This window comes from Manis javanica, chromosome 4 (assembly GCF_040802235.1).
Source record: "Manis javanica isolate MJ-LG chromosome 4, MJ_LKY, whole genome shotgun sequence".
Lineage (NCBI taxonomy): Eukaryota > Metazoa > Chordata > Mammalia > Pholidota > Manidae > Manis > Manis javanica.
Genome location: NC_133159.1, coordinates 48,750,570 through 48,774,272, shown reverse-complemented (window position 1 = coordinate 48,774,272; position 23,703 = coordinate 48,750,570).

The window sequence follows — 23,703 nt, the reverse complement described above, 5'->3', positions numbered from 1 at the left end:
TAGCTGAAGCTCCAAAGGCCAAGAGCACTTGGAATGTCCAAATATTCCCCAGACAAAGAAAAGGATCGGAGCGCAGCCCACGTCTTTGTTGTACCAATGCCGAGCAAGAGTTCCCCGAGCTTCCCCTTCTGCTCTGCTCTATTCAAGTCAACCTGCCTTTTCCTACCTTGACTCTGGCCTGCTCCTCCCTTGGAGTGTGTTCAAATAAAACTTTGATTATGCTTGGCTACTGTGTCTCTTCCCTTCAATTCTTTGCTGCAGTGGCGACAGTAACCAAGGGAAACAAATTTAACCCCAACGGATCTAAGACTCTTCCAGCCCTCCATTGGTTCTGCTGACCTTTCTATCCTTCATGTACTAATGTAAAAAGCTGTTTATGAAATTGATGCCCGGGTTCTTGTTTGCGGAGTTGAAGAATGAACTTAGCAAACAGTTAAGGTAGGAGAGCCAGGGAGACTTTTATTGAGAGATACAGTGAGAGGACAGACGGAGCTCCTGGCTCATGCCAGGAGGGGTCAAGAGAGCCCGTAGTAGTGCATTGTCTAGGGGTCTTATAGGCAGTTGAGGATTTTGGGGAACTGATAAAAGGCTTAGGATGTGGGCTTGTTAAAAGTGGCCTTAGGATGTTTATCCATGATGAGATACTAAGTCCCTTTTAGCTTGCCAAAGTGAATCTAACACATGATTACAAACAAATAGCATAATAAAAACATGGGCTACTTCCCTTTATCTGGGGATTATCAACTGATCTCACTGAAGAATGACTCTAGAGCTTAATGTTTAACACAGAGTTTTGGTAGGGCGTTTCCTTGCATGTAGTTACATTGCTCTGACTGTAAATATCTTGCCTTGCTTTTTCCAGAGGCCCTCACCCTATTCTGACTACACCCATGGTCCCTGTCTCACAACATCGCAGGATCACTGGAACTAGTGAGCAAAACGGCCAATCCATACTGGACTTCCAGCTATGAGAAGCTGAGAGATGGGAGAAACTCTCCCCAGCTATGAGTCTCAGTGATATATGCACTTCAAGGGGCTTCAATAATGACAAACCACTTGAAATATGTAAGGACTAGTCATAGGTCTGAGAATTCATGTTCTTTCAGGCACAGCATCTAGACTGATCTATTTTGTTCAACACTGTATCTCCATTGCTATCACGTTTTAGATACCCGATACTGTAAGGCCGGAGGTACTGGAGGAAGGGACAGGTCTCACTGGAGGAACCTAACTCAAGCCAAGTAAGGAAGAGAACGGCAAATGTCACTCAAATGATTCAAGGGAAGGTCCCTAGCCGCAGGTCCCACCTAGGGCATGCATTGCAGTACTCTCTCCCCAGCAACCCAGTATGACCAATCATTGGTGATTACGACACCCACACTGGCCAATTAGTTCTGTTCACAATACCCTCAGGGTTCTCCCAGCTCCCTCATAAGCCTGTTGCCCCTCCTATTGGGCGCGACTTCCCTGGCCCATGTGGGGACCAGTGAACCTCGCCCAGGATTGCACTAGTAAAATTTTTTTTGGCTCCTTTGTTGCTGCTTGCCTGGTCTGGTTTCTTTTACCTTACATCTGGTGCTGAAACCCAGGACCTCTCTCTGGAACAGTGTTGGATTCCCCTGAGGAAGGCGCCACCCCAAATCACTCACCAAAGACGTTTCTTGATGCAACAAGCAAGAGGAATTTATTCAGAAGCCAACTAGCTGAGGTCCAAGTCAGCCCGATGCAGCGGGTCTCAACGAGGACCCCAAGCACTTCTAACTAAGGGGTTATATAGGATTTCCGAGGCATTTAGCCTTAAAGGATTACTATGGTTACAGATTAGATAACAATTCTACAAAGGCAGTAATTTTTCAAACCTATGATTTCTGGGTTGGTGCCACGTCCTGGGGGTGTAGCAAGATAGGATCATTCTCTTACTGCTAGGGTGATTTAGCAAAGTAGGGTCGGCATTTATGATTAACTAACCGAAAGGTTAGCGCTGCCAGCAGTCATGATTGATTAACTTGTTTTTCCAGAGGAGTTACCTGGTTTCAGTTGTTCCCTCTGAGTCATATATCAGAATGGCTTTTTGGGCTTCAAGATGGCCACTCTTAGGCTAACTTATTTCTCAAGGAGGTTGGGGTCCTACATTCCCCACTTCTTTTTCTGAACATTCTAATCATGGAATGTTGGTTTCTTCTTGTTGTGTGAGGGTATGATACTGTTGTCTCAGCATTAGCACCTGCACAGCACTTACTCTTTCTCTAATAAAGGTTATTACTCGATTTAAAATGCAGGGACCTAAGGTGAGGAGCAATATTAAAATAAGCAGGGGTCCTGCCAAAGTGGATATTAGAGTTGTAAGCCATGGGGATCTAGAAAACCAGGATTCAAACAGGCTCTGGTTAGCTTCTCGTTCTCGCTTTCGCTGATCTGATCTTTCTCTTAATTTAGACATTGAGTCTCTTACTACTCCAGTATGGTCTGCATAGAAGCAGCACTCTTCTTTTAGAGCTGCACACAATCTACCTTCTTTTAGAAATAGTAAATCTAACTCTCGTCTATTTTGCAGCACTACTTCAGAGAGAGAGGTTAGGGACTTTTAAAGTTTAGAAATAGACTGTTCTATAGTTCTCAAATCTTCATCGATAGCTATTCTTAGTCCTTTGTAATGTTGGTTTCCTTGTATAATTGCAGCTGCCCCTGGTCCTACTCCGGCTGTGACTCCTACTCTTAGTAATACAGTGAGTGAGACTGGCTCTCTTTTATACCTTAGTTTAGGTTCTAATTCTGCCACGAATGATAAGTCATCATGATACATTAGTCTGGGTACTAACTGGACCATGATACAGAAATCACGGGAGGAGTTGAAGGCAGAAGTAGAGACACATGGGGTCACTCCAGTGTTACAAGCCCACCATCCCTTGGGAGGAGGGATTAAATACCTGTTTTTACCAGGGAAGGCTATGGGTATGGTCGCATTCTTTCTTCTACAGATAGAGACTCTAGCTGCTGCTAGGGAAAAGGGGCGATGACCGCTCTGGCTGCTTCGTGCTGAGAAGGGGGCACAGTAAAGGGTGCAGCTAGGTCTCCATCACTGGTCAGTTGAGAGGGCTTCAGAAGGCTGGCGCTTCTATTCTGGGTTTCATTTTTATTACTATTTGCAGTTTTGTGGCTTCTAGGCAAGATAAAACAAATTGTGTTATTAGGTTATGTAGCAACATCTGGAGTTGGATTTTTTATTCTGGAAGGAGGCTGCATTATTGAAACGATACTTCTCTCTAAAATCACTCTCATTTTTACTAGAAGTAACTAGGTTAAGAAAATAATTAACAGCTGGCTTGATTATTTGTACAGGTGCAGCAAGAAGAGCAATTGATTACACAGGCTCTTTTAAATATGCTTTGCTGGAACTTTTTGTAAGGAATTTCAGATTGAACTTTTAAAGGCCTCTTGAGGCCAGACAGCCAAGCCAGACTTGCCATCAGGCTTTGCCTGCAGTACCTGTAGATTTGGATGAATTCTTCTCTTCTCGAGGTCTCTGCACCTGCCAGGAAGTGACCTTCTTTACTCACCTGGTAAGGCTGCTGGGAACTCTGTAAGCAAGGTACCAGGCCAGTTCTTCTAAGGGGCTTTGTTGGCTTTATAAAGTCAATCTTAGTTCTTTAAAGTTGTTCACATCTGGGTCTATGCACATGTCTCTCAGGTACGACATTCCAGTCAAAGCCCTGGTAGTATAACCAGTGTTCTTAAGTAGTCTTCTCACAAGGAAAGAAGATTCTTATTGAACTCGTGCAAATAAACATACTGCCATGGAATACAAAAACAGTCACTGAAAGTTTTTAAACTCTGGAGGGATCAAGTAGAGAGAAGGATGTTTCAATTCTGCTCATAAAGATAGTCATTTACTAAACTGTTGTCAGTTTAAGAGAACAAGGTTAAAACACTTTACCAGCAACATTTGAAACAAAAAGACACAAAATCATTTTCTTTAGTTTATGTAATCTTATGTAACTAATAGCTGAAATCTAGTTCTTTACCAGTTTAGGGATAATACTATAAATGACAAAAGACTTACAAATGACAATGGTTAAAGATATGATGAGAGCTTACTGTAAAACAGTTGACATATGGAAATTCTGATATTTCTGTAATACAAAACATTCAGTAACAAAGTTTAGCATCATTCTCTTTGACAGTGCTTTCCTGGTAAATAAATATATATATATATATCAGATAAATAAGCCAAATTAGTCAAATACTTTCTCTAGTGAGAAAAAATTCTTCTGACATGTTCCAGGGGCCCTCTGGAAAATATCAGAGTTAACTAGAGGTAAAAGCACCTTTTTGCATTTAATTTTTTTTAGAACTATCATTACACATTTATTGTCTATATACTCAGCACAGTAAACGAGATATCTTAAAAATGTGGGGCAGCAGGGGAGACTGCTGCTGTCAATTTTTAAAGACAACATACAGAAAGTCAAAATAATTCTAGGTTACTAAGCATTCTTGAGAGAATGGTAGCAGATGGTAGATTCTTCTGCTTTCATCTTCAGGAGGGGAAAAAAGCTACAATAAGAATTCATATTTAGCTGAAAGAACTGTCTAAACTCAAGGCAGAGTATAATATCACCAGGCATACAAAAGACCTGTTAGAGATACATACAAAGAATGAATATGGCTATAGTCAAATTCAACTTAAAAGTTTAAGCAGAATCTCAAATTTAAATGTCTCTTTCTTTCACACAGATATTCAGATATGACCAGAAATATGATTTGAGATGAAAGAGATCAGGCATTTTACTTCTTCATTTAGGGACTGAGAAATGATGACCTTTGGCTTACAATCAATAGCTTACAAACAGTGAAAATAATAAGAACATAACTCAGCATAAGTGTCTAAGACCAGATACAAAAAAGCAGAGAAAGTGCTTAAGTTTACAGGTCTTCCCTGAAAGCTTCAAGAATGTTTTACTCTTTAATAGTAGATATAAGCTGCTATGCAAATTCTATTAAAAGCTCTAAGATTATTTGCATTAAAAAATATGGAGAGTCCCCCATGTTTTTTTAAAACATACAGCATATAAATTAAACAAGAAGACCTGGTGGTTCTCAAAAAATCTATTACAACTTTTCTCAAAAGTGGTCACACGTTCGTCTATCTAAACCTTTACAGTGAAACCTGTTTTTCTGGGAGAAACATAATCTTGTCCAGATTCTACAGTTTAATAAATTTTGGTTTGTTAACTAAGTGCATTTAATCAGCTGAAAAAAGCTTTGTTACTATTCTGCTTAGGAATTCAAGTTTTCAGGCCATGCAATCATTTTTAATAACAAAATATTTCAAAGGCAAATAAAGGTTATACAGTTGTTAACAAACTTTAGCTTTTAGTCCCTTTAACATTATGATTTCATGGCAACTCACTGAGACTTTAAGCATGAGAAACTGCTGTGATGTTTCAACATTAAGAGCAGACTAACAGTTAAAGAAAACTGTTTAACTGGAAACGAGATTTTAATTTTGCTGTGCACTTTATATCAAGACTCACTTGCTTTAATTTCACTAGGCACGACTATATCTGTAAGAATATAGTAATTTATTCTTCATTTGCCCCATGGTCCCAAGCACATAAGCCAGTGAGAATTATGCCTGGGCTTGCCTGCGGCTAGACTGGGTTTATCTCACCTTATCTCTGAACATCCTGACCCTCCCCCCAAAGCAACAGACTGAGCGGATCTTCCGCAACAAAAGGCACCACGCTGTTTTCTCTCTTTGTCTCTCTTTAAATAAATAGCTGTACTTTAGAACAAAGTTACTTTCTTTTACTTTCAACAAAACGAATTTCCCTTCTTTACACTTTCTCTCATTAAAACATACATCTTCCAGCATAGAGAAATGCCCTCTCTATCACTTTAAGCAGTTCTAACCAGAACTCAAAACTATTAGAAACTTCAAGCTCCAGTGAACACTGAGAAGCAGGACACTGCAAACTGTCAAACCAACATTTCCTAGACTGACAAACTTACGAACACATTCTACAATTTCTGCAACCATGAGTTTCACAGCACAATCTCCCAGCAAACACAGAGCACATTTTCTCAACTTAACAAAACTCTAAGGCCTTAAGTTACTACAAAGATTTTCAGGCTGCAGGTAGGCATACACACTGCAACACACAATTAAAAGGTGTTCACTTGCCACACTTATCCAGCTCACCTACCTGCAACAACTATGCTAGCCTACTCACAAGCCCCCCACTGAACACTAGACAAAGCCAAGCTTCTAAGCATTCTATTTATTCTTAAAAGATTTAGCAGATAATGTTGGATTCCCCTGAGGAAGGCGCCGCCCCAAATCACTCACCAAAGACGTTTCTTGATGCAACAAGCAAGAGGAATTTATTCGGAAGCCAACTAGTTGGGGTCCAAGTCAGCCTGTCGCAGCAGGTCTCAACGAGGACCCAGAGCACACAAAGCCAGAAGGTTTTATAGCATTTTCAAAAGGGGTAAAATTTTCCATAATCACAATACAGGGTTTTTTCTATAGGCTCATAAATCTTTTGCTGGCGCCACATCCTGGGGTCTGGTTAGATGAGATCACCTTCGGAATGTCTAGGGTGGTTCTAGCAAGACAAGCTAGGCGTGTATGATTAACTGATTTACGGTTGGCTAACTAAAGCTCACTACAATTGACACAGGCTGACTAACTTGTTTTTCAAGATTCTAATGATTTTCCTTCTTCTAGGTTAGGGGGTGGTATTTAGGCCTTAAGATGGCTGTACTTATGCTAACTTTTGATTCTTCAGATCCTACAATAACATGACTCAAATGACTCTAGGTAAACTCAGGCAGCCGACAACTACCAGGACATGCCCGCCTCAGGCAAACTCAAATTAGCATTAATGCTTAACACTTTTTTATCAGGTTTTCTGGAAGTTTTAGAACACTCAGTTTTCACAAGCGCTTGTCTTTAAATCAATTTCATTAATACCATCCGGAGGTAGAAAGATATATTCATTTACACACTTAGGGGGTTGTCTGAGTCTGTCCCATTGTCAGTATAACAATTATTAGGCACATGAAAGACACAAAAAACAGAGACACACACAGATTAGACACACAGCGGCCGCTTTTTGTTTTTTCTCAGATTTTCAAACAGAAACCGAAAGGAATCAGAGGGTTGATATTCCTGGCGCCTGAAAATCAACCCTATCTCATCAGATTCACCTTGCCAGAAAAACAGATGGGAGGCTACCAGGCGTCCCTGGCCTCCCAACCTCCCCGAGGCGTCCCCCAGGGTTGCAGCCTGCGGTGCTCCTAGTACGTCTACCGACCGCAGTCTCGACCCCTTTACGGGATCGGGACAGCTGCCAGACAGTGGGTACCCCCTTTCAGAATTCTGACCGGTCTCACTGAAAAACAGAAGACAGAACACAGACAACTCAAGGCGCCACTAATCTTACCTCTTCCTCCAAGAGCGACTTCGGGAGTGAAGCGGGGTGAGCACATGATCCCGGACGAGCCCCCAAATGTTGGATTCCCCTGAGGAAGGCGCCACCCCAAATCACTCACCAAAGACGTTTCTTGATGCAACAAGCAAGAGGAATTTATTCAGAAGCCAACTAGCTGAGGTCCAAGTCAGCCCGACGCAGCGGGTCTCAACGAGGACCCCAAGCACTTCTAACTAAGGGGTTATATAGGATTTCCGAGGCATTCAGCCTTAAAGGATTACCATGGTTACAGATTAGATAACAATTCTACAAAGGCAGTAATTTTTCAAACCTATGATTTCTGGGTTGGTGCCACGTCCCGGGGGTGTAGCAAGATAGGATCATTCTCTTATTGCTAGGGTGATTTAGCAAAGTAGGGTCGGCATTTATGATTAACTAACCGAAAGGTTAGCGCTGCCAGCAGTCATGATTGATTAACTTGTTTTTCCAGAGGAGTTACCTGGTTTCAGTTGTTCCCTCTGAGTCATATATCAGAATGGCTTTTTGGGCTTCAAGATGGCCACTCTTAGGCTAACTTATTTCTCAAGGAGGTTGGGGTCCTACAACAGGACCTGATCCCAGGGCCTCAGACAACTTGGTGAGTTCCTCGTCTTCCCTGCTCCCTCCTCCTACCCTCCATAGGGCTCCCGGTCTGAAATTGCGGCCGTGTCTGGACGCCCCTCTGGCCTGTGCCTATTTGGCTCCAGTATAGTGGAGACGTCCCTATCTCTGAATCGCGAAACCTGTTTTTCCTGTCCCTAACCAGAGTGGATATGGGATGCGAGACCTACTCGTTTAGGGACCCGGGAATGGAGGAGATAGGCATGAGAAGCCAGCACTCAAACCTGAAGCACAGACCCCACTGAGGTGTCTTACTTCCCATCTCACTACTCTGGGCTTATCCGAGGATATCCGTAAACGGAAGCTGATCTTCCTTTGTTCCCGGGCCTGGCCCTAATATCCTCTGGATAACCAGTCTCGCTGACCCCCTGAGGGAACTTTTGATTTTCGCATCCTCACCGATCTCAGCAACTATTGTCACCGGCCTGGGAAATGATCTGAGGTTCCCTATGTCCAGGCCTTTTGAGCATTGCGCTCCCACCCAGACCTCTGTGTTAAGTGTTCCCCAACCCAGGTCCTCCTGGCCAAGTCTCCCAATAGGGGCTGTCAACCTCTCACTGTGCCGGAATCTTCCTTTACAGATCCCCCAGAAGACCCTGGCCTTCCCCCTCCAGCCCCTACCCCTCCTTCCCCATTTCTCCCATCTCCTCCTCAACCATCTGCCCCTTTCCAATCCCCTCCTTATTTGGCCTCCAGTGCCCAAGCCTCTTCCATTCAGGCCTCTTCTGTGCCTACCCCTGTGTCATCCCCCATCTCACCTCTCCCCTATCTGGCTCCCCACTCCAAATCAGCCATCTTTAATTCCTCCTTTGTCTTCCACTTTAGTCCCACCAAGTTCAGTCAATTCCCTTCCCCCACCTGCCTCTGTTCCCACATGGGGACACAACCACACACATCTGGTCCTGCTGATGTCACATCTAACTCCTCTATTTCTGGCCTTACTCCCACCACCCACAAATTATACTCCCCTCTTCTGCCCCCACCGCCATCTTGTCCTTCTCCTACATCGCTTCCTACCCCCACCCCACCACCATCTTATATCCCCAAGCCGCCTCCTAACTGGGCCAGCCCTCCAGTCACTAGATCCCAGGCCCAATTATTAGCCCCCATCTTTTTAGCCAGGCATTAGCTGAGGACCTATCCCTCTATGACTCTGGGTGCAGCCCCCTCCTCCAGTATGTAGATGACCTCCTCCTGTGCAGTCCCTCAAAAAAAGTCTCCCTCTGGGACATGGCCTCCCTCCTTAACTTCTGGCACAATGAGGATTTAGGGTCTCCCCCTCCAAAGCTCAACTCTCCACCCCACAATTCACCTAGCTAAGAGTGGCCCTAACGCCCACCTCCAAGGCCCTCATGGTGGACTGCACCACCTTCATCAGGTAACTCCAGCCCCCCACCTCAGGTGCTGAGATCTTGTCATTCCTTAGATTGGTGGGCTTCTTCAGATATTTGGTTCCTAACTTTGTTATACTTGCTGAACCACTATATGCCGCAGCCAAAGAGACCCCCACCAGGCCTCTCACTTCCCCCTCAACTCAATAGTAGCTCATGCTTTTGAAGATTTGCAGAGTGCCCTCCTTGCTTCCCCCCCCTCTTGCTTCCCAATCCTCACAAACCTTTCATCCTGTTCACTAAAGAAGAAGCTGGAGTAGCAACTGGAATTCTAGTCCAACTAGTGGAACCCTCATACCAGCCTTTCTATCCAAACAGACTCCACTGCCCAGGGATGGCAACCTTGCCTCTGAGTACTGGTGGCGGCAGCATGCCTATCCAAAGAGGCCTTAAAACTTGCCCCTTGTCTCCTCAGATTTTTTCAACAGGGACTGGCAGAAACTCCCGAGTTATGGTTAACCAGATGCTGTTATACCAGTCTCGCCCCTTCCCTCCGAACCACCCCCGGCCACATACCAGCTGTAACTTCCCCATGCCGTGCCTCCTCAGCAAGAAGTAGCTAGAATGGGCCGGTGCCCCCTATGACAAAAAGGCTGGTATGTAAGGCCAGAGGTACCGGAGGAAGGGACAGGTCTCACTGGAGGAACCCGACTCAAGCCAAGTAAGGAGGAGAATGGCGAATGTCACTCAAATGATTCAATGGAAGGTCCCTAGCTGCAGGTCCCACCTAGGGCATGCATCACAGTACTCTCTCCCCAGCAACCCAGCATGACCAATCATTGGTGATTACGACACCCACACTGGCCAATTAGTTCTGTTCACAATACCCTCAAGGTTCTCCCAGCTCCCTTGATAAGCCTGTTGCCCCTCCTGCTGGGTGCGACTTCCCTGGCCCGTGGATATGCGGACTGGTGAACCTTGCCCAGGATTGCGCTAATAAAATTTTTTCTGGCTCCTTTGTTGCCGCTTGCCTGGTCTGGTTTCATTTACCTTACAGATACTTTTGAATGAACCTCTACCATAGGGTCCAGCTAACCAAATGCTCATGAACTTTAGGTAGCTCCCTATTTCCCTCACATGCTTCACTGCAAGAAAGCTAAAAAGTTCTGCTGCTCCCTCCATGACTTACCAAATAGATCCAGTAAGGCCCAGCATTCACTGGCTTTTAAAGAATGAAGGCATGGGGGTCCCTGCAATTAGAGTCCAAGGATGATTCAGTGTACAGTCAGAGATCCATGTCTTACCTTTATAAGCCCTTGTCCAGAAGGTAAAAAATGCAGAAGAAGAACAGACTAACCTGGCAGTAGCCAAAGCTGTTACTGCCAAGGTAATCCTCCCACCATTTACCTTCCTGAGAATAAGCTACACCCTATCCCATACCAGTATACTTTGAGTTTACTGAAATACCAGGTTAAGAAATTAAAAGGAACATGACCTTTAATCGCAAAAAAGTACAGGAAGGTAACATCTGTTAAATAAAGCAAGAAGTGTCTTCTGGGAGGAAAAGGAGCATAAAAGAGAGTCAATATAAAGATTTCTTGCTGCAAGATCTGGCCTCAGCAACCATGAGCCTGGCAGAGAGATGAAACTGCTATAGGTGACACATATGCATATCTGAGGGTGGCAGGTACCTGTAGACACAAGACATTGCTGTCAGCCCTCATGATCAAGGTGAACCAAGTTGGGGAAACGGGGCAACGTAACAACCTTTCCCTACCACTGATTGCTGGGGTGAAGTAAGCTGGAGAACACGTGGCCTTGTAACTTGCACCCAAGGCAAGCTATTTGAATTCTGACTGACCTGTAGGATAGCTGTGTTTTCAGTTGGTTACATTGAGCCTGGCACCCAACCTGTCACAGACACTAATTCTTCCCCTATAATATTAATTTGGCCCATTTCTTTTAGTAGGAGAACCCCTCAGGTTTGATATATACACATGGCTGCCAGCTGGAGGCTTCCTTTACCAACTTCTCTTGCAAATTAATTGTGGCCATGTTACTAGATTCCTGCCAAGGAGACGTGAGTGGAAGTGAGAACATTTTCCAGATGATGACTTTTAAAAAATGGTTACTTGCCCTCATACCCTCCTTACAGCAACCTGCTCATTCTGTGTGTATGATATACTTCAATAAACAGCTTAAAAGCTTTTTATATGTAATCCCAGACAAGAACGTGGCTCTGGTTCTGCTGAACCAGGTATGGCTTTTGGAACAATGGGGACACCATAGGGAAGATAGAATAAACCTGAAAGCTTCTATTGGTATTGTTATTGGTTAGCAGTGCCACCTACTGATTCTGGAACAGTTGCATATCTCTGGAATGTTCTGTGAGACAAAGGTAAACTTCAATCGTGTTTGAGCCACATATATTTAAGGCCATTGCTATAGTAGCTTACCCTAAGCCAGAACTAATGTTTGGTTCTTCTCATCACTTTTTAAAAATCAGTACGTTTTTTAAGTTACTCTGAGTAGAAGTCAATATGTGATTTATTTTTCACATTTTCATGTTCTTGATAACTGAACATTTATTCTAAAGTTGATGATTTAATCTGCTTAATGCCTCATAGTCAACTGACAGTTCCTTTGAGAACTGGTTGGTTTGCAACTTTCTCAGGAACTTACAGGGTAGAATCTGAAACCAGTCCTGGTATAGGATAAGGAAGGGAATCCCCAGGCTTCTCCTGGGCAGCTGCAAGACAAGTAGATTTCACATCTTCCTTTCAAATCTTTAAAGATTATAGAGTAGAGTGGCCTAACTGGCTTCTCTCATGTGCACTATACAGCCAGTCTCAACACCACATTTCTGTATCAAGGATGTATCCTTCCTTCCGGCAGCTTTGGGGAAAGGGGAAGGCAAGCAGAATGCACATTCCAGGGACAGAGGAGAGAGTGAGGAGCTTCCAATTGCCTTCAATTGTAGGTCAATAGGCAGTCATGTCATAATATTCCTTTATTCTACTTTTAATATCCAAGAAATCAGTGGTGAAGTCCCCTTGTTCATTTATGATAGTGAATGATGTCTTTTCTTTTTCTCTTAGTTAATTTGGCTAGAGATTTACGTTTTATTTTGATCTTCTCAAAGAAGCAGCTGTCGATTTGATTTATTTTTGCTACTGTTTTCCTATTCTCTATTTCACTGATTTTTCAATTTTTCTTAATTTTCTTCTGCTTTCTTTGTATTTAATTTGATATTTTGTCTCTGGTTTTCTAAGATGGAAGCTGAGACTTTATTTTAGATTTTCCTCTTTTCTCATATATGCATTAGATATTGTACATTTCTAAGGACTGCTTCCACTGTATACTACAAATTTTGGTAAGTTGTATTTTCTTTATCATTCCGTTCAAAATATTTTGAAAATTTTTCTTGAGGCTTCTTCTTTGGGCCATATGTTATTTAGAAATGTGTCATTTAATGTCTAAGTAGTTTGAGCTTTTCTACCTGTCTTTACATTACTGATTTCTAGTTTAATTCCATTGTAGTATGAGAGCATATTTTTGTATTATCTCTATTTTTGCATTTGTTAAGGTATATTTTATAGCCTAAAATGTGGGCTATCTTAATGAATGTTCCATGTGAGCTTGAGAAGAATGTGTATTCTGCTCTTGCTGGCTGAGGTATGCTACTAGTGTCAATTGGATCCAACTGATAGATGGTGCTATTCAGTTCAACTCCATCTTTACTGGTTTGTTGTCTCCTGATTCTGACAATTATTGGTAAAGGAGTATAAAAGTCTTCAACTACAATACTGAATTAATCTATTTTTCCTTGCAATTTCATCAGTTTTTGCCTTATGTATTTTGAAGCTCTCTTGTTAGGTGCCTACATGTTATAGATTATAATGACTTATTGAAGAACTGACCCTTTATCATTATGTAATGCCTTTTTCTGTCTATGGTGATTTCCCTTTCTCTGATGTCAGCTTTGTCTGCAATCACACAGCTACTCCAGCGTTCTTTGGCTGGGTGTTAGCATGGCATATCTTTCTCTATCTTTTAATTTTAATCCATGTCTTTATATTTAAAGGGGATCTTGTGGGGGACTTTTATGGTAGAAAACAAGAAAACAAGTGATCTACCTGCTTTACAAACTTTTTAAGTATATACGGTACAGTATTGTTAACTATAACCACACTGTTGCACAGAAAATCTAGACCTTTTCCTTTCTAGAACAAGATCTCTAGAACTTGAATGACTAAAACTTTATATCCATTGAACAGAATTTCCTCCATTTTCTCCTCCTCGCCACTCTTGGCAACCACCATTCTACTTTCTTCTATGAGCTGACTATTTAAATGCCCCATACAAGCAGAATCATACAGTATTTGTCCTTCTGTGATTGGTTCATTTCTCTTATCTTAATGTCTTCAAGATTCATTCATGCTGTAGTATATGACAGGATTTCTTTCTTCTTTATGGCTAACTAATACTCCATTGTATGTATAACCCACATTTTCATTATCCTGTTACCCATTAATGTGCATTTAGGTATTATACCCCTCGTGGCTGTTGTGAATAATGCTGCAGTGAACAATGGAATGTCACTGTGTCTTCAAGACCCTGATTTCAATCCTTTAGATAAGTACCCAGAAGTGGCATTGCTAGATCATGTGAAAGTTCTTTTTTTAATTTGTTGAGGAACCTCCATACTGTACTCTGTAGTGGCTGCATGATTGTACATTCCCATCAACAGTGTACAGGGGTTTCAATATCTCCACATCTTAACCAGTATTTATTATTTTCTGGTATGTGTATGTATATATGTGTGTCTTTATAATGGGCATCCTAACAGGTGTGAAATGGTACTTCATTGTGGTTTTGATTTGCATTTCCCTTATGATGAGTGATGATGAGCAACTTTTCATATGCATGTTGGTCATATGTATGTTTTTTATAAGAAATATCCATTCAAGTCTTTAACCCACTTTTTAATAGTCGATTTGTTTTTGTTTTTAGTGTGTGTTTTTTGCTTTTGAGTTGCAGAAGTTTCTTTTTATATTTTGGATATTAACCCTTTATCAGAAATATGGTTTACATTTCTTTTTCCCCTTCCATTGGTTGCCTTTTCACTCTGTTGATTATTTTCTTTACTATGCAGAAGCTTTTTAGTTTGATGTATTTCTGCTTCTCTATTTTCATTTTTGTTGTCTTTGCTTTTGGTGTCATATCCAAGAAATCATTGCCAAGACCAACATTATCAAGCATTTCCCCTGTATTTTCTTCTAGGAATTTTATAGTTTCAAGTCTATGTTTAAGTCCTTAATCCATTTTGAGTTGATTTTTTGTATATGGCATAAGACAAGGATCCTATTTTATTCCTTTGCATGTGGAAATTGTTTTTTCAACACCATTTTAAAAGGAGACTATCCTTTCCCCATTGTGTAATATTGGCAACCTGTTGAAGATCATTTGGCCATATATTTCTGGACTCTCTGTTCTGTTCCATTGATCATTATGTCAATTCTTATGCCAATACCATATTGTTTTGACTATTGTCATTTTACAATATGTTTTGAAATCAAGAAGTATAAGGCCACCAGCTTTTTCCTCTTCTTTCTCAAGACTGCTTTGGCTATTTGGAATTCTTTCTGGTTCGATTTCAAGTTTAGGATTATGTTCTCTATTTCTATAAAAAATGCCATTGAGATTTTGATAGGAATTTCATTTAATCACTTTGGGTATTATGGGCATTTTTACAATATTAAGCCTTCCAATACATGAACATGGGATGTCCTTCCATTTATTTGTGACTTCTTCATTTCTTTCAACAGTGTTTTATAGTTTCAGTGTATAAGTCTTCCATCTCCTTGGTTAAGTTTATTTCTAAGTGTTTTATTTTTGATGCTGAACTAATATTATCTCTATTCATAGATGACATGATCTTTTATGGAGAAACCTTAAAGACTTCACACACATAAAAAAAACTGTTGAAACTAATACATGGATTCAGCAATGTTGTAGGATACAAAGTCCACATAGAAAAACCAGTTATATTTCTATACACCAGCAACAAAAAATCTGAAAGGGGTCTTGCTTTTTTACCTACTCTGACACACTCTGTCTTTTTAGTTAGTGTATTTAGATAATTGATATTTAAGATGGTTTTTGATACAGTTGGATTAATATCTACCATATTCATAATTTTTCCTATTCCTTGCTCTTTTTTCTTTTTTGGCTCCAATTCTTTTTCTTGCATAATCTGGCTTTAACTGAGCATTTTATATGACTGCATTTCCTTTTCTGTCTTAGCACCTCAATTACATTTATTTTTTAAAACTTGTTAAGTGGTTGGCCTATAGTTTACAGTATACATTTCCACCTGATCTAAATCTACTTTCAAATAACAATATGTTGCTTCATCAGTAATGCAAGTAACTTATAACAAAATTTTCTTAGTTCATTCCTTCCATCCCTTTTAACATTTCATCATTCATATTACTTATCTGTAAGCTAAGTAACTGAGTATATTGTTGCTCTTTTTATTTCATCAAACTGTTATCTATTAGGTCAATTAAGGATAAGAACAGCAACCTTCATAAGAGTGTATATCAATGATATCTTAATAAAAATTAATAAATAAGAAGCAAAAAAAAGAACCAAATACCTGTGTTGATCTGTATTTTGACTTCATGGAACAAGAATAGAACAATATTCAACTAAGGAAGATTATACCAATAAGTTCTTAAAGTTAAAAATGTCTTTCTTTTCTATCAAACTTCCCAGAGGCTACACAATGTCCTGAGAGTACTCACTATGAGAAAAGAATGTCAGTCAGAGCGTCAAGACCTTACTTGGGAAGGAACCAATGAGAATGTATCTGGAAGGTGAGGATTTATCTTTGTTTTCAAATAAGTGGTCTTAATTGCTTTTCTTATAGAAGTTAAAATCAGTTCCCTATATCCAAACCATACATTTTTGTGGCTTTCAGATAAAATCCAGCACACTTCATTTATACAAAGTCTATGAGAAGAGGTCAATAGAGATGATCTAATCTTAAATTATGACATTATCCATTCAAGTCTTGGTACACTCACTCACCTGCAGCATTGTTTTTAATGCAAAAAAAAGTAAAAACTAAAAAGGGAAGGAAGGAGATAACAAACCTTAAGTGCCCTTTGATATGGGAATCAGTAAGTAAACTGTGGTGTAGTGATAGATACCAACCTTTGGAACCGTGGTTGGTCCACAGTAGTCATAAAGGCGGCACTGTTATGACAACTGCCATATTTAACATAGCTGTTAAAGCGAATGAGCTAAAGCCACACATAGTGACTAGATAGATCTCAAACACATAATACTGAGAGAAAAAAAAGCAGTCATAGAATAATTCCTTAAAAAATAACATTTAGCGATCACAGGAAGATGGCAGCGTGAGTTCAGAGGAAATCTCCTGCCCAAAACATATATATTTATGAAAATATAATAAATACAACTATTCCTAAAAGAGACACCAGTGGACGCGGTACAACAGCCAAGATACATCTACATCTGCGAGAACTCAGCAGCACATGAAGGGGGTAAGATACAAGCCGCAGCCAGGCGGGACCCGAACGCTCCCCCATCCCAAAGCCTGGTGGGAAGAAAGGAGTTGGAAAGGGGAGGGAGTGAAAGCCCAGGACTGTTAAACAACCAGCTCTAGCAATCTGCACCCGGAACACAGACACAAGGTGTACAGGGTGCTGGATATTAGAGAAATGGAAAAGCAAAACCTGTCGGCAGGTCCCCGCAACCAGTGCCCCTGAGACAAAAGAAAAGCAAGTGCTTTCTGCAAGTCTTAAAGAGACAGGGACCCCATAGCTGGACGAAGTTGTGGCGGCACACATAGCCAGCAGCTGGAAATATCAGGGAAACTAAGGCGCCCTAAACCCCAGGGATGCAGTGCAGCCCAGAAGCCCCTCACACACTAAGCAGCCTGCCAGTTGTTCCTCCAACTGGCATGGACCCTGACACACTGGCCCAATAGCAGGAGAGTGGCATCATGTGCTGGGGACAGTGGCGCCAGAAGGGACCAAGAGCAGATCCGTGAGCCAGCGGCACCAGAGGAGACCAGGAGAGGCTTGTGCGAGCCTGCAGCAGCGTGACCAAACAGCCCGGGCACACCTCATGTGCACCGGCAGCAGGGGAGCCAGAGGAGCCTGGTAGAGGCCCGTGCACACCTGCAGTAGAGCCAGAGGAAGCAGGTGCGCTCCCAGCAGCCGACTGGAATCCCAGCCCAAGGCACAGCCGCCCAGGCCAGACCCAAAGGCCACTGCTGGCACAAAGCTGCCTGGCAGGGTCACCGCTAGCACAGGGGAGCGCACCTGGCATGTCTGCCACTCCCCGCAGGGCTCTGCGCTGCTGTGACGGACACCTCGCCCATAGCAGCTTAGGGGACTAGCCCAGTGGCTGCTCCAGGAGTGCGGGTAACCATCACAGACAGTGGAGAAGGGCAAGGCATCCAGCAAGCAGGAAAGCACTTTCTTCTCCCAGCTGACACACCCGCAACATGCCTACAGCCACTGCAATCACCATGAAAAGGCAAAAAAATCTGGTCCTGACCAAGATAGTTACACCTGAGAAAGGATCTGCAGAGGCTGACCTAACCAGTCTACCTGAAAAAGAATTCAAAATAAAAACCATAAACATGCTGACAGAGATGCAGAGAAATATGCAAGAGCTAAGGGATGAAGTCCAGAGAGAGATTACAGACGTCCAGAAGGAGATCACAGATGTCCGGAGGGAGATTACAGAAGTGAAACAAACTCTGGAAGGATTTATAAGCAGAAGGGATAAGATGCAAGAGGCCATTGATGGAATAGAAACCAGAGAACAGGAAGACATAGAAGCTGATGCAGAGAGAGATAAAAGGAACTCCAGGAATGAAACAATATTAAGAGAAGTGTGTGACCAATCCAAAAGGAACAATATCCGCATTGTAGAGGTACCAGAGGAAGAAGAGAGAGAAAAAGGAATAGAAAGCATCTTTGAAGAAATAATTGCTGAGAACTTCCCCAAACTGGGGGAAGAAATAGTTGCTCAGACTACGGAGGCACACAGGACTCCCAAGAGATGGGATCCAAAGAGGACAACACCAAGACACATAATAATTAAAATGGGAAAGACCAAGGACAAGGACAAAGTATTAAAGGCAGCCAGAGAGAGAAAAAAGGTCACCCACAAAGGAAAACCCATCAGGCTATCATCAGACTTCTCAACAGAAAACTTACAGGCCAGAAGAGAATGGCATGACATATTTAATGCAATGAAACAGAAGGGCCTTGAACCAAGGATACTCTATCCAGCATGATTATCATTTAAATATGAAGGAAGCATTAAAGAATTTCCAGAGAAGCAAAAGTTGAGGGAATTTGCCTCCCACAAACCATGTGTACAGGATATTTTAGAGGGACTGCTCTAGATGGGAGCAATCCTAAAAAGAGCACAGAACAAAACACCCAACATATGAATAATGGAGGAGGAGGAAAAAGAAGGGAAAGAAATAATCATCAGACTGTTTATAACAGCTCAATAAGTGAGTGAGGTCAGACAGTAAGGTAGTAAACAAGCTAACCTTGAACCTTTGGTAGTCACAAATCTAAAGCCTGCAATGGCAATAAGTATATATCTCTCAATAATCACCCTAAATTTAAATGGACTGAATGCACCAATCAAAAGACAGAGTAATAGAATAGATAAAAAAGCAAGACCCATCCATATGCTGCTTACAAGAGACACACCTCAAACCCAAAGACATGCACAGATTAAAAGTCAAGGGTTGGAGAAAGATATTTCATGCAAACAACAGAGAGAAAAAAGCAGGTGTTGCAATACTAGTATCAGAAAAAAAGACTTCAAAATAAAGAGAGTAACAAGAGATAAAGAAGGACATTACATAATGATAAAGGGCTCAGTCCAACAAGAGGATATAACCATTATAAACATATATGCACCCAAGACAGGAGCACCAATATATGTGAAACAAATACTAATGGAATTAAAGGAGGAAATAGAATGCAATGCATTCATTTTGGGAGACTTTAACACACCAGTCACTCCAAAGGACAGATCCACCAGACAGAAAATAAGTAAGACACAGAGGCACTGAACAACACACTAGAACAGATGGACCTAATAGACATCTATAGAACTCTACATCCAAAAGCAACAGGATACACATTCTTCACAAGTGCACATGGAACATTCTCCAGAATAGACCACATAACTAGGCCACAAAAAGAGCCTCAGTAAATTCCAAAAGACTGAAATCCTACCAACCAACTTCTCAGACCACAAAGGCATAAAAGTAGAAATAAATTGTACAAAGAAAGCAAAAAGGCTCACAAACACATGGAGGCTTAACAACATGCTCCTAAATAATCAATGGATCAACGACCAAATTAAAATGGAGATCCAGCAATATATGGAAACAAATGACAACAACAACACAAAGCCCCAAATTCTGTGGGACGCAGCAAAATCAGTCTTAAGAGGAAAGTATATAGCAATCCAGGCATATTTAAAGAAGGAAGAAAGAATGAATAGTCTAATGTCACAATTATCGAAATTGGAAAAAGAAGAACAAATGAGGCCTAAAGTCAGCAGAAAGAGGGACATAATAAAGATCAGAGAAGAAATAAACAAAATTCAGAAGAATAGAACAATAGAAAAAATCAATGAATCCTAGAGCTGGTTCTTCGAGAAAATAAACAAAATAGATAAGCCTCTAGCCAGACTTATTAAGAGAAAAAGAGAGTCAACACACATCAACAGAATCAGAAATGAAATGGAAAAAATCACAATGGAGCACACAGAAATAAAAGAATTATTAGAGAATACTATGAAAACCTATATGCTAACAAGCTGGAAAACCTAGGAGAAATGGACAACTTCCTAGAAAAACACAACCTTCAAAGACTGACCCAGAAAGAAACAGAAAATCTAAACAGACCAATTACCAGCAACAAAATTGAATCGGTAATCAAAAAACTACCCAAGAACAAAACCCCTGGGGCTGATGGATTTACCTCGGAATTTTATCAGACATACAGAAAAGACATCATACCCATTCTCCTTAAAGTTTTCCAAAAAACAGAAGAAGAGGGAATACTTCCAAACTCATTCTATGAAGCCAACATCACCTTAATACCAAAAAGAGGCAAAGATCCCACCAAAAAAGAAAACTACAGACCAATATCCCTGATGAACATAGATGCAAAAATACTTAACAAAATATTAGGAAACCGAATTCAAAAATATATCAAGAGGATCATACACTATGACCAAGTGGGACTCATGCCAGGGATGCAAGGATGGTACAACATTCGAAAATCCATCAACATCATCCACCACATCAACAAAAAGAAGGACCAAAACCACATGATCATCTCCATAGATGCTGAAAAAGTATTTGACAAAATTCAACATCCATTCATGATAAAAACTCTCAACAAAATGGGCATAGAAGGCAAGTACCTCAACATAATAAAGGCCATATATGATAAACCCACAGCTAACATCATACTGAACAGCGAGAGGCTGAATGCTTTTCCTCTGAGATCGGGAACAAGACAGGGATGCCCACTCTCCCCGCTGTTATTCAACGTGGTACTGAAGGTCCTAGCCACGGAAATCAGACAAAACAAAGAAATACAAGGAATCCTGATTGGTAAAGAAGAAGTTAAACTCTCACTATTTGCAGATGACAAGATATTGTACATAAAAAACCCTAAAGACTCCACTGCAAAACTACTAGAACTAATATCAGAATTCAGCAAAGTTGGAGGATACAAAATTAACACACAATAATCTGTAGCTTTCCTATACACTAACAATGAACTAATAGAAAGAGAAATCAGGAAAACAATTCCATTCACAATTGCATCAAAAAGAATAAAATACCTAGGAATAAACCTAACCAAGGAAGTGAAAGACCTATACCCTGAAAACTACAAGACACTCTTAAGAGAAATTGAAGAGGTCGCTAACAAATGGAAACTCATCCCATGCTCCTGGCTAGGAAGAATTAATATAGTCAAAATGGCCATCCTGCCCAAAACAATATACAGATTCGAGGCAATCCCTATCAAATTACCAACAACATTCTTCAATGAACTGGAACAAATACTTCAAAAATTCATATGGAAACACCAAAGACCCCGAATAGCCAAAGCAATCCTGAGAAGGAAGAACAAAGTGGGAGGGGGGGATCTTGCTCCCCAACTTCAAGTTCTACTACAAAGCCATAGTAATCAAGACAATTTGGTACTGGTGCAAGAACAGAGCCACAGACCAGTGGAACAGAATAGAGACTCCAGACATTAACCCAAACATATATGGCCAATTAATAAATGATAAAGGAGCCATGGACATACAATAGGGAAATGACAGTCTCTTCAACAGATGGTGCTGGCAAAACTGGACAGCTACATGTAAGAGAATGAAACTGGATCACTGTCTAACCCCATACACAAAAGTAAACTCCAAATGGATCAAAGACCTGAATGTAAGTCATGAAACCATAAAACTCTTAGAAAAAAACATAGGCAAAAATCTCATGGACATAAACATGAGTGACTTCTTCATGAACATATCTCCCCGAGCAAGGGAAACAGAGGTAAAAATGAACAAGTGGGACTATATTAAGCCAAAAAGCTTCTGTACAGCAAAGGACACCATCAATAGAACAAAAAGGTATCCTACAGTATGGGAGAACATATTCATAAATGAGAGATCTGATAAAGGATTGACATCCAAAATATATAAAGAGCTCAACTCACACACCTCAACAAACAAAAACCAAATAATCCAATTAAAAAATGGTCAGAGGAGCTGAATAAACAGTTCTCTAAAGAAGAAATCCGGATGGCCAACAGGCACATGAAAAGATGCTCCACATCGCTAATCATCAGAGAAATGCAAATTAACCACAATGAGATTTCACCTCACACCAGTAAGGATCGCCATCATCAAAAAGACAAACAACAACAAATGTTGGCAAGGTTGTGGAGAAAGGGGAATCCTTGTACACTGCTGGTGGGAATGTAAATTAGTTGAACCATTGTGGAAAGCAGTATGGAGGTTCCTCAGTATGCAAAATAGAAATACCATTTGACCCAGGAATTCCACTTATAGGAATTTACCCTAAGAATGCAGCACTCCACTTTGAAAAAGACAGATGCACCCCTATGTTTATCGCTGCACTGTTTACAATAGCCAAGATATGGAAGCAACCTAAATGTCCATCCGTAGATGAATGGATAAAGAAGATGTGGTACATATACCCAATGGAATATTACTCAGCCATAAGAAAAAAACAGATCCTACCATTCACAACAACATGGATGGAGCTAGAGGGTATTATGCTCAGTGAAATAAGCCAGGCAGAGAAAGACAAGTACCAAATGATTTCACTCATACGTGGAATATAAGAACAAAGGAAAACTGAAAGAACAAAACAGCAGCAGAATCACAGAATTCAAGAATGGACTAATAGTTACCAAACGGAAAGGGACTGGGGAGAATTGGAGGGAAGGGAGGGATAAGGGCGGAGAAAAAGAAAGAGGGCTTTACGATTGGCATGTATAGTGCGTGGGGGGCACGGGGAGGGCTGTGCAACACAGAGAAGACAAGTAGTGATTGTACAGCATCTTACTACGCAGATGGACAGTGACTGTGAAGGGGTATGTGTGGGGGACTTGGTGAAAGGGGAGGCCTAGTAAACATAATGTTCTTCATGTAATTGTAGATTAATGATCCCAAAATAAAAAAAAATAACATTTACATAAATATTAGAAATATCAGGTGGATGCATAACAACTGTAAAACAGGAAGATGAGGTATTGGAAAGCATATAAATTAAGGCCTAACTAGAATTAGGATTTTGAAAAGAGAGAAAAGAGACTTCAATTTTGTTATTTTATCCCTATAAAAAAATTTAGACTGTGTATCTGTATTTTGAGTACATGAGTGTGTGCTCTACTACTCCAGAACTATGCTGCGTGCTTTGAGTGTTTCACAAATGGTGAGACACAGGTAGGCACACATGGGATGGCATGGAAGGTTGGAACCTGGGTGCCTAACGCTGTCTTGGGGCTTCAGAGGAGGATTCTGACATGGCAAACCAGTAAGGACCAGGACTAAGATACCTTCCTTCACTGTTAATTAAGCACCTATAAAGACTAGGGTCAGTGCTAGGAGCTTTGATGTAATGCTTTGTAAACTACAAAATATTTACAGATGCA